Source organism: Lolium rigidum, chromosome 2 (genome assembly GCF_022539505.1).
Source record: "Lolium rigidum isolate FL_2022 chromosome 2, APGP_CSIRO_Lrig_0.1, whole genome shotgun sequence".
In the NCBI taxonomy this organism is placed as follows: Eukaryota; Viridiplantae; Streptophyta; class Magnoliopsida; order Poales; family Poaceae; genus Lolium; species Lolium rigidum.
This window is the reverse complement of record NC_061509.1, coordinates 190,973,587-190,985,213: the sequence shown is the minus strand read 5'-3', so window position 1 is coordinate 190,985,213 and position 11,627 is coordinate 190,973,587. Positions and strand designations below refer to the sequence as shown.

The window sequence follows — 11,627 nt, the reverse complement described above, 5'->3', positions numbered from 1 at the left end:
TTTTGAAGTTACTCTTGTTTTATCTTCTTATGCTTGTCACTTTGTTCTTCATGAATTTATTTGTGTACAAGATTCCTCTGCATAGGAAGTGGGTTAGACTTAAATGTGTTTTGAATTTGCTTTTTGATGCTCTCTTTTGCTTCAACTCTTATTTCTTGCGAGTGCATCATTAAAACTGTTGAGCCCATCTTAATCTATTATATATTAAAAGTAAAATAGGGTTAACCACAAGGAAGATAATTAACTAGAAAATCCCACGTTAATTAGAAAATACCAGCCCTTGATTTGGTGGACCTCTCAATATTATGAACATGTGTCCGTTCGATATGTGTAACAAATATAATATGGTGGGCCTGATACAATTTAATGTGTCACATGTACATGCCCATATGTTCAAGCAAATAATGTAGCGGTCAAATATTGCCGTGAAAACTTCATCTAGATGTTGGACGTATGCCAAAAAAAACATGAGAACAAAACCCATCTTCCAAAAAGTAACGTAAAGAAAACCCTACTAACATAGGCATCCCCAATGGGCCTGCCGAAGATGGTACCCAGGGTTTACTAAAGGCCCACAACCCGAAGGATAAGAAGATTCGGAAGCCCAAGATACTGTTAAGGAAAGCTAGAGTTGTAATAGGAGTCATTGTTTGTAATCTTGCGGGATGGGTTAGAAACCCTCCCGGACTCGTAAACTTGTGTATCACGAATCCCTCGGCTCCGCCTCCTATATAAGGGGGAGCCGAGGGACAAAGAAAGGATCGATTCATTGTCTCAAAAACCCTAGTTTTCATATCGTCGAGTACTTTTCGGCTGAAACCTTCGAGATCTACTTGCCCTCTACATCCAACGAAACCCTAGTCTACTACTTGTAGGCATTGATAAGTTAATACCTTGTCAATTGGCGCCGTATGTGGGATCTAGAGGCGACAAGGAGCTGATCTCGATGGCACGCTCAAGATCGTCGACTTCATCGGTGGCAAGCAACATCATGGACAGAGGTAAACAGATCGAAACTGGTCTCGTTGATTTTGTTCCTCACCCGCCCTCCCGTTTGGATGCATATGCGTATCTGGAGGAGCCCATGGAGATGACGTTCGGAAAATTTCACTTCCGCGTCGAGAAGGAAGGAGCATATCGTCTCGAAGTTCCGATCTTGTCGGGATTATCGGCGGATGATCCTGATTTCTCGAGGTCAGCATCATCCATCGAGTCAGGCGACGAGGAGATTTCCTCACCACGCTTCATCAACACCAAGGCAAGCAAGAAACTCGCCAAGATCTTCAGCGACATATCCTTTGAGTCTCCCGCGAACTCCTATATAAGGGATGACTCAAGCGATACCGACAGCTTCGACTTCATCGACAAGTCCATCTCTATTGGAAAGGTCTTCACCAATCTCTATGATTGTGTCACCAAACCAAACAGTTCAGAACTCAAAATATCATCAGATCTACGCCATCGGAGAAGCAAGTCGCGATCAAGAGGAAACATCAGAGGCTTTCGACGACTTGGGAAGTCCATCTTTCGACGACGAGCTGGAAGAGAATTGGAAAAACAAACAGCTGCTTTGAACAGAAGAAAGGAGGCAGCTTCCGCGTCAAGCAGGCGACGAGCGGAGTTAAGTCGACAATCAGGAACTTCGGGAGATAGTCACAGAGAAGCTCAGAGGAGAGCAAGATCTCGGCTGCAAAATATACCGGAGGCTGAAAGAGAGACTCTAATCCAAAACCTCGACATGTCCTTTATGTCAATCGACACGAGGGGGAATATTATCCCAAAAACACCGGAAGCAGGGTACATGGCGACACAAGCTTTCATCTTAGCATCCAGGTCACCTCCCGGAGATCCAAGAGAAGCGTTGTATAACATGGCCATGGCAGGATGTGGAGCTATGGGAGCAGCGTTCGCAGCTACACCTCCCGAAGGAACTGCAAGGCAAAATAGTCCGAGACCTACCGCAGCAGTGCAAGATCCACCGAGAGCGAGTGGAGCCAGAGACACAACAACTCAGGCTAGAGTTGATAGAGCGCGACAAGAAAGAAGGGAACGTCGGCATTCACCAGAACTTGCTGAAGAAGATATGTGTGGACTCCCGTGTTTCACACGACGGGTCCGAAAAACTCGAGTTCCATCAGGATTCAAGCTACCCGATAGTTTCAAGAAATTCGATGGCCTGCAAGACCCCGAGGATTGGCTAGTCGATTACCTCGAGACAGTAAAATTGATAGGCGGGACCAGAGCAACAGCCATGCAGAGCATCCAGATATATCTGAGCGGAGCCGCCAGATCGTGGATAAAAAAGCTTCCCCCAGGCTCCATCGACAGCTGGGAGAGTTTCGAGGATGTGCTTATCAAGAATTTCCGATCAACCTGCAAGAAACCTGCGACACTAGAGGAGTTGAGGTCATGTCGACAAAAGCATGATGAATCAATGAGGAAGTATATCCAAAGGTGGAGCATCATCAAAAACTCGGCAGAAAATATATTGACGAGAGAGCGATAGATGCGTTTGTACCAGGAGTTCGACGAGGAGATTTCGTGGAGGACTTAGGAAGGACAAACCCAAGGACAGTATCAGCATTAATGGAAATAGCAAACAGATGGGCAGATGGTGAAGATGCGGTACATAACAAACGACATAGGTCCCCAGAGGAGGACCGCAATCGAAATTTTCAAAATAGACGCCGATTTCCTCGACAATTTTCGAGTTACGATGCACCTGGCCAAATATCGGCCGGTTTTCGGAGAAATAATGGAGGAAACAATAGAGATGATTATCAAAGGTGTAATACACAGCAAGGCGACAATAGAGATAACAGGCAAAATAGCGGGTCAAGGTTTCAGAGATCTTTCGTAACTCCCGAAGATATGATGAACGGGCCGTGCCAGATGCATTTTTATCTCAATAGCAACGGGAAAAGGCAGTCGGGACATCTCGCGGAAGGACTGTCGCAATTTTCAGGCAATGTTGCGGGTCGCAGGAATGGCCAATGCTCAAGCAGCAAACAGAAACCCCCAGGGACCCAGGAGTGAGATCCACTTACCACCTCCTCCCGCGATCACGAACGAAAATCAACATCAGCTCAGAATAGCGGCAGCACCGCAACCACCTCCATATGTTGATCCTAACAACAATGGCGCGGTCTCGATGATCCAGAAAGCTAGGCCATCTAACAGGGCTCAAAAGGTAATCTCGCGGCAAGTGTTTATGGCAGAGAAGATGCCTCCACCAACGGTTGAGTACTTAAATTGGTCCGGGCAAGACATCGGCTTCACAATAGCGGATCACCCGCAGGAAGTTCCTCGACCAGGGCAATCAGCACTTATCTTACCAGCAGTAATTGCAGGATTCGACGTATCTCGAGTGTTTATAGATGGCGGCAGCAGTTTATACCTTATGTATGCAGATACCCTAAGGAAGATGAACATCTCCCTAGCAAATTTGAAACCAACCAACACATGTTTCCACGGCATCACACCAGAGAAGCCAAGTTACCCACTGGGGAGGATCAATCTCGATGTTCAGTTTGGGACCCGAGAAAATTACAGGATAGAAAGGTTGGAATTCGAAGTTGTAGATTTCCCGTCGCAGTATCACGCTTTGTTGGGACGACCAGCATACGCCAGATTTATGGCGGTACCACATTGCACGTACCTGCTTTGGAGGTTGCCTGGGCCCAAGGGACCAATCACGGTCAAAGGAAGCTTTGCGTTAGCCGATAAATGCGATAAGGATTTTCATCGAATATCAGAAACTTTCGGGATGCAAGCAGAATATGCAGCGTCAAGGCTCATGACTGATTATGATGTGCTGCCAGATGTAGGGAGGCCCAACAAGGAATCAACTTTCAATACCGCGAAAGATTCCAAGGAAGTGCAGATCCACCCGACAGATCCGAAGAAAACGACGTCCATCGCAACAAACATGGACCTCGCATAGGAAAGCGCGCTCGTCGAGTTCCTCCGTGAGCACTGGAAAATCTTCGCATGGTGTCCAGCTGACATGCCGGGAGTACCCGAGGAACTTGCCGAGCACCACCTAAACTTGGATCCAATAGCGAGACCAATCAAACAACCTTTGCGGCGTTTTCGGAATCAAACCGCAAAGCTATGCTGTCGGAGATTGATCGACTGAGAGAAGCTGGTTTCATCAAGGAGCTGCATACGAGAGGCCACGTGGGTCGCAAACCCGGTGTTGGTCCCGAAGAAAAACACTAAAGTCCTTCGCATGTGTGTCGACTTTACGTGTCTCAACAAACATTGTCCAAAGGATCACTTTCCCCTCCCGAGGATCGATCAAATTATCGACTCCACGGCAGGATGTGAACGTCTTTCCTTCCTGGATGCTTACTCTGGTTATAACCAGATCAGATTGAAAGAAGAGGATGAGGTCAAAACAGCGTTCATCACACCTTATGGCGTGTTTTGCTATCGAACAATGCCTTTTGGTCTGAAAAACGCGGGAGCAACATACCAGCGAATGATGCAGAAGTGCTTAGCAACACAGATTGGGAGAAATGTACAAGTATACATCGACGACGTCGTCATAACATCAAAAAAGGGGGCAACGTTAATCGAGGACTTGAAGGAAACTTTCGACAACCTCGACAAATTTTGTCTCAAGTTGAATCCGACGAAGTGTTCTTTCGGCGTCCCTGCAGGAGAACTTCTCGGGTTCTTAGTCTCAGCAAAAGGGATCGAAGCTAATCCCGAAAAAATACAAGCTATAGTAACAATGAGAAAGCCAACAAAGTTGAAAGAAATAAAACAGCTGACTGGGCGAGTCGCAGCTTTAAGCAGATTCATCGCCAGGCTGGGAGAAAAGGCGTTAACATTTTACGCCCTAATAAAACAAGGAGATAAGTTCCAGTGGAACGAAGAAGCAGATAGAGCTTTCGAGGATCTTAAACGCGCAATCTCGACACCACCAATCTTGGTGGCGCCAAAAGAGAAGGAACCCCTCCTGCTATACATTGCGGCTACACCCCAGGTGGTCAGCACGGCGCTAGTGGTCGAAAGGGAAGAAGAAGGAAAACTCCATGGAGTACAGAGGCCAGTATATTTCATTAGCTAAGTATTATCACCTTCAAAACAGAGGTACCCGCAGTACCAAAAGCTAGCATACGGACTATTCACAACCGCAAGAAAGTTGCGGCACTATTTTTTGGTGCATCCGATAATAGTGGTCAATGAGGCGCCTTTATCCAATATACTCAACAACCCAGAAGCTACAGGCCGTGTCTCCCTTTGGGGAATAGAACTTTCTCCTCGGGACATCACGTATGAAAAAAGAAAGGCAATAAAGTCGCAAATTCTACCAGACTTCATCGCAGAGTGGATGGAGCTGCAAAATTCTACCAGACTTCTTCGAACGGGACGACGCAGGTAAAACATCAGAAGGATGGGAAGTTGCAGTATAGTTGTCAAAAATCAACTGAAAATAAAAGAGTCGATATCAATAGTCAAGCAAAGATAGATTTCCATTCATTCTCGAAGTATATACATTCTATTACAAAAGAAGGGTCCCTAATGGACTAGTGAAGCAGCTGTCGCTAAAATTAACTAGGGCAACAGCGTCAAAAGACAGAAAAAACTAAAAGAGAGGACAAGGTGGTCTACTTGACCTCCGGCTTGGATGCGCTTGGAGCAGGAGTTGGTTTAACACCAAGGAAGGAAATAATTGGTTTGGAGGGAGGCTTGGTAGCTCTAATCAGAGATTGCCATTCCTTCGTTTCCATCTCCCTTACATCGCCAACCTTGTTCCAGTCGACGTTTTGCTGGCTATCCGCAATCAGCGCAATGGTGCCCTCAACGCCAACCTTTAGTCCCTCTTGGCGAAGTTTAAGCCCAGGATCTTCTTGCACGTTGAACGCCTTAGCAAGAGCGACAAAGGTGTTGGGCTCCTCTTTCTTCGGGAAGAAATAGGGGAAAAGCTTCGATGGACCTTCCTCAGCGTCAGCAAGGCCTTCGCGCATTTCATCCCCATGAATTTCAAGCAGAGTCAGCGCGTCAAGCAGCTCGTCGCCTTCAGGACCTTCCACCTCATATTCCTGATGAGTTCTCCCTGAAGACAAAATAAAGGATGGCTCGTAAATAACATGCTCGGAAAATATGAAGTAACCCGAGAAAAACAGCACGGATCAAAGTACTTACTAACAAAACGTCGACTCTGCGACTCCAGGCGACTGAGGATCTCTGTTTCTCGAGCAGATTGCTGTTGTATATTTTCGCTCAGAGAGTTTTCCGCGTCATGAAGTCTTTTTCAAAGATCTTCGACAGCGGCAGCATCGGCTTCAGCTTTCTTACGGGCCTTTTCGCTCTGCTCCAACTTGGCAGCAAGAGCGTTAGCACGCTTATTGGCTTCCGCAAGTTCTCCTGGCAAATAAGCGACAAATCGAATATTATGACAAAATCGTGGAGTACATGCAACAAAGGAGGCGGATGAAAATAGTACCTTCCAGCTTTTTGGTATGATCACGGTACCCGATAAATTGGGTACCGAGACAGATAAATTCCTTCATTAAAGGCTGAAGACATGACCAAAAATAAAAAGTAGTCAATATAGCCAGTTTAGATTCGACAAACATATCGCAAAGACAAGATGAAAGTATTGAAAGGCTCGAAACATAAAAAAAAAAGAGAGAGAGAGAGAGACAAGACCGAAACACTTACGTCATCTAATGAAGATGTCGAAGAGCTACCAGGGAACATGATAGGTTCCTTGGATGGCTCGACCCTTGCCCTCTTTGGCGAAGAGGCACGGGGGCTCGCAGGCGGAGGCGAATGCTCGACGTTTTGTTGAGGAGGCGAAGTTTCCTCCCCATCACGCTGAGTTTCGGACACAATTAAAGTACGCGACGTACTCGTTCGAGCAACCGCGTCAATAGGTTGTTCTTCTTCGTCATCGCTACAATAAAAATGGCGATAGTATAAGAAGCAAAACATAAAAGAGCAAAGACGTAAGGAGTACGGAGTAACTTACGAGCTGACGAGGGCATCGGTGTATGGATTGAAAACTGCCTTCCTATCTGAAGGACCAGTTTCTTCGGCATTAGAGGTGCCGGAATCTTTGACTTCACTCTTTTTCCTCTTGTTCTTTGGGGAAGCAGGAGGAGGGGAGCGTGTTGAAACAGTGGCTTCAGATTCAGCAGAAGCCGCGGATTTGTGAGAACCCGCAACTTCACTGGCAGGGCGCGAGGTGCCCTGGTTGTCATCATCGACGACAAAGACGATCTTCAACTTCTCCACTTTCAGGAAGAGGAGGAAGAGAAGCGAGGACGGGGTGGTTCTGAGATAAAGAAAGGGTGTCGACAAAAAGGCATTAGCAAGATAGTAGTCGACAAATAATAAAGTTCGAATAGACAATATAACAATTAAAAGAAAATTTTACCTCGGGAAGAGGATTGGCGCTACTGTACGGCGTAATGCGGCAAGAGGAGGGAACCGGATCCTTCTTGTTGAGCGATGAAATTTTGCGGATAAGCTTTTCAAAATCCTTCAAAGGAAGATCTTTTGAAAGCCTGTCGACATCTTTTTCACCAGCATACTTCCAGAAGGGATTTTTGCGAGCCTGGAGAGGCCGCACTCTAGTCCTAAGGAAGTAGGCAGTAATCTCAATTCCCGACAGCTTCCTTGCCGCGAGTGTTCTGTAGCTCGTGGATGCGAGTCATCAACGCTTCGTCGCCAATTTCTCATCTTCGGTAGCTTCAGCATCCCAGGAACGACGGCGAAGGATTTTGGCTTCTCCGTCAAAAGGGGCGATGTTTTCCTCCACTGGATTGGAGCTCTCTTCATGGATATACAACCATTTCTTCCGCCAACCTTGGACGGAGTCGAGGAATTTGACGTCGAAATATTCGACGTCAGAACGAACACAGATAACAACGCCGCCAATATTGTAGGCGACGTTGTGGGAGCCATTACGGCGGGGGCAGAAGATACGCTTCCACAGAGCCCAATTAGGTTGGACCCCGAGGAAGCACTCACACAGTGTGATAAAAATCGACACGTGGAGGATGGAATTGGGCGTCAGCTGATGCAGCTGGAGCCCATAGACAAAAAGAAGACCGTGGAGAAACTCGTGGATTGGGGGAGAAAGACCTCGGATGAGATGGTCAACGAAACTGACCCGATAATCGATTGGAGGCCTTGGGTAGCTCTCCTCCTTGGGGAACTGGAGCGAGTTCTCCTTCTTGCTGAATCCCATCTTCTTCAGCATGTTGATGTCTTGGGCAGAGATCTTGGATCTCTCCCACTCGGAGCTTCCCAGATCCGTTGTCGCCATCTTCGACTCTGGCGTGCTGTGCCTAGTCAAACGGATGCGAGGCGGCATCAACGGGCTTGGCAGCGAAGGGTGTGAATGTGTTTGAGCGCTTGAAGCAGGGAGAGCAATGGAGGATTTTTGCAGCAGAGATGCAGCGTGAGCGAAAGGATTAGAGGAGGAAGACGATGACCTTAAATAGAGGTGCGCTGAACGGACGCACCGTTGGATTGAGAATTTGCGGGACAGATGCTGTCCACGTGGACAAGGGGTAAAAGGTAATTTCATATAGACGAAAAAGCACAGCGGCTACAGTACGTGCGCCAGGAAAAGCAGAGGACGTGTGTCCCCCACTTGCACAACGTGTCAACTTGACAGTATTTTTGGGCCCACAAGGCAGAGAGATAGTGGTTCTCGCGGCGTCCCGATACATTGATCGTGGCTGTCATCAGCAGTGATGTCACCTTGGTAAAGGAAAATCTCGGCTATGAAGCTTTGCAAGAACGACGACAGCATAAGATTGTCTCAAGAGCTTTTGAACAAATACAAGTTTTTGTCCAAATGCTCGGGGGCTACTTTAAAAAAAAAAATAATGACAAAGTTGAGAAAGTCAAAATAGAAATGGCGAGAACCTATGATCAAATACAAGTATTTGCTCATAGCCTCGGGGGCTACTCCCACCGGGAGCGCTGTTCGCGCACCCGATAGATTTGACAAATTATGCGACAAGAGAAAAATACAGCGACATAAGGCGTGGAGCCTACACTCAAGCAGAAGTTCTTGACTGTAGCCTCGGGGGCTACTCCCATCGGGAACGCTGTTCGCGTGCCCGATGAAATTATAAAAAGAAGAAGAGAGAGAGAAAAAGAAAAAGAAAAAGGAGGCGAGTATATTTCGAGTTATACAAATAACTCTACATATACTCCCATCGGGAGAGCAATATAAGTCATCCGTTGACTCAATAAAATGTGCTATTCCAACAGCCAAATAAGCACTCGACAATATATTCTCAGAACGCCAAAGATGCGAACAATTTCTGAATGCCGCAAAACTTTGCGAAGGTAAGACCCCAGATCCGTTCTGTGCGGCGTGGCGCCGTCTCTGACGTCGGTTTGCTACTTTTTTCCGTATCAACAGATACGAAGAAAAATCCTAACGGACACGTTAGGTACCCGATAAAATATGACTGGGACTCGACAGAATGGTAAGACCTTAAGCGGCACCTGTCGAAGTTTGCACCAGTATGCCGAGATCATGTCCAGGGACGTGATCTTGAAGTAGGTTTTTGCGGATTGCCACTAGAGCAGGATCCGTCAGATGAACTAGCCCCAACTACCATTATCCCTGTACAATATAGAAATTCGCATGCAAAGATATGTGGTGAAGTTCAGAGTTATCGAGTAAATATAAAGGTGGAGATTTTCCCTGACTCTACGATTCAAGAAAAATCTCGGGGGCTACTGACATAGGCATCCCCAATGGGCCTGCCGAAGATGGTACCCGGGGTTTACTGAAGGCCCACAACCCGAAGGATAAGAAGATTCGGAAGCCCAAGATACTGTTAAGGAAAGCTAGAGTTGTAATAGGAGTCATTGTTTGTAATCTTGCGGGATGGGTTAGAAACCCTCCCGGACTCTGTAAACTTGTGTATCACGAATCCCTCGGCTCCGCCTCCTATATAAGGGGGAGCCGAGGGACAAAGAAAGGATCGATTCATTGTCTCAAAAACCCTAGTTTTCATATCGTCGAGTACTTTTCGGCTGAAACCTTCGAGATCTACTTGCCCTCTACATCCAACGAAACCCTAGTCTACTACTTGTAGGCATTGACAAGTTAATACCTTGTCACCTACCCTAGCCGCCGGCATATCATTGTACGACTGCCCCAGCGATATCCCGTCCTTCCTCCTCCCTGGTATATGTGCCCGTCGACGGACGCAACGGAAAGGAAGACGTCGGGCTGACAGGACTGGAAGACCCTCCGTGCGGCTCGCAGCTCAACCCAGCATCACCAACAACTTGAAGTGGTGGCCTGGTACTCGATCGAGTGTCTCAAAATACCCAGGTCTCCGGTAAGTTTACCTACTTCTTGCATGCACACACAGCACCACATGAAACATGAAGTAAACACTACACTCGATCAAATAAAGATGATATATGGGAAGGCGATAGATAAAAGAAATTCAGGTGATATTAGAACGGATCGTATTGGTACTTCCCTTGCTAAGATCCACATGGTACCGGAAGATTTTGTCCCTAATTCTTCTATTCTCCTTTTGCTCTGTGGTGTTTCTTGGTGACTCTTCATCCTTTGTATCCCCTTTGTCCAAAAAAAGGTGACCCGGATTTATCTAGATTGGTAGGTATGTACACACTAAGATGCGTATAGATCCGCAGACAAATCGGAGCCACTTATTTGCGGATGGAAGGAGTATAAGATCACAAACTGAGAAATTAGAGTAAATGATAAGACTCCTTATCCAAGATGCCGAGGACAAGTAGAGAAGCAATAACAAGAGTATTACCAAGTCATGCCATTGCCAGGGAATACCATGGCTGCAGTAGAAGACAATTGCAGGTGACCGTTGCCCGCAGGATACAAATGTGCCTTGATGCACAATACCTATATGCAGGTTAAGCATCTTGGCGAATATTTGGTTTGAACTTCAGCATCAACAACCTTATATACAGAGATTGCAGTTCCACCTTCTAGATGAACAATGGTCGTGTTCCCAGACTCAACCGATATTGAGAAAATTGTATCTAGACCTGACATAAAAAACGATGTTAACTGAAAGGATCTACACACTAAAATGCGTACAGATCCGCAGACAAATCGGAGCCACTTATTTGTGGATGGAAGGAGTATAAGATCACAAACTGAGAAATTAGAGTAAATGATAATGCTCCTGATCCAAGATGACGAGGACAAGTAGAGATACAATAACGAGAGTAGCCATCGCCAGCGGAGACCATGGCTGCAGTAGAAGACAATCGCAGGTGACCGTTGCCCGCATGATACAAATGTACCTTGATGCATGATACCTATCTGCAGGTGAAGCATCTTGGCGAATAATTGGATTTGAATTTCGGCATCAACAACCTTATATACAGAGATTGCAGTTACACCTTCAAGATGTACAATCGTCGTGTTCCCAGACTCAATCGATATTGAGAAAATTGTATCTAGACCTGGCATAGAAAAAACGATTTTAGCTGAATGGATGCCAGCTAATCAACTTCTGTGAGGATGCCTGTGAACTAACATATGCAGAATTTCCAACTAAGTGGACATGGCACACAAAGACGAAAGAATGGAAACCAAGGAAAGGCGGGAAACATACTATTCGGAGGATTTACTATGC

The 11,627-nt window shown here is 46.4% G+C and overlaps 1 long non-coding RNA gene across 1 annotated transcript; it reads right to left on the bottom strand.

Moving 5' to 3' along the window:
* Nucleotides 1–434: 434 nt before the first annotated feature.
* LOC124687881 lies at nt 435–11,154 on the bottom strand. Its single transcript, XR_006998341.1, has 3 exons — nt 10,196–11,154; nt 10,112–10,163; nt 435–511 (listed from the first exon to the last, which is right to left on the bottom strand). It is a non-coding gene; the product is annotated as an uncharacterized LOC124687881 (long non-coding RNA).
* Between the last annotated feature and the right edge of the window lie 473 nt (nt 11,155–11,627).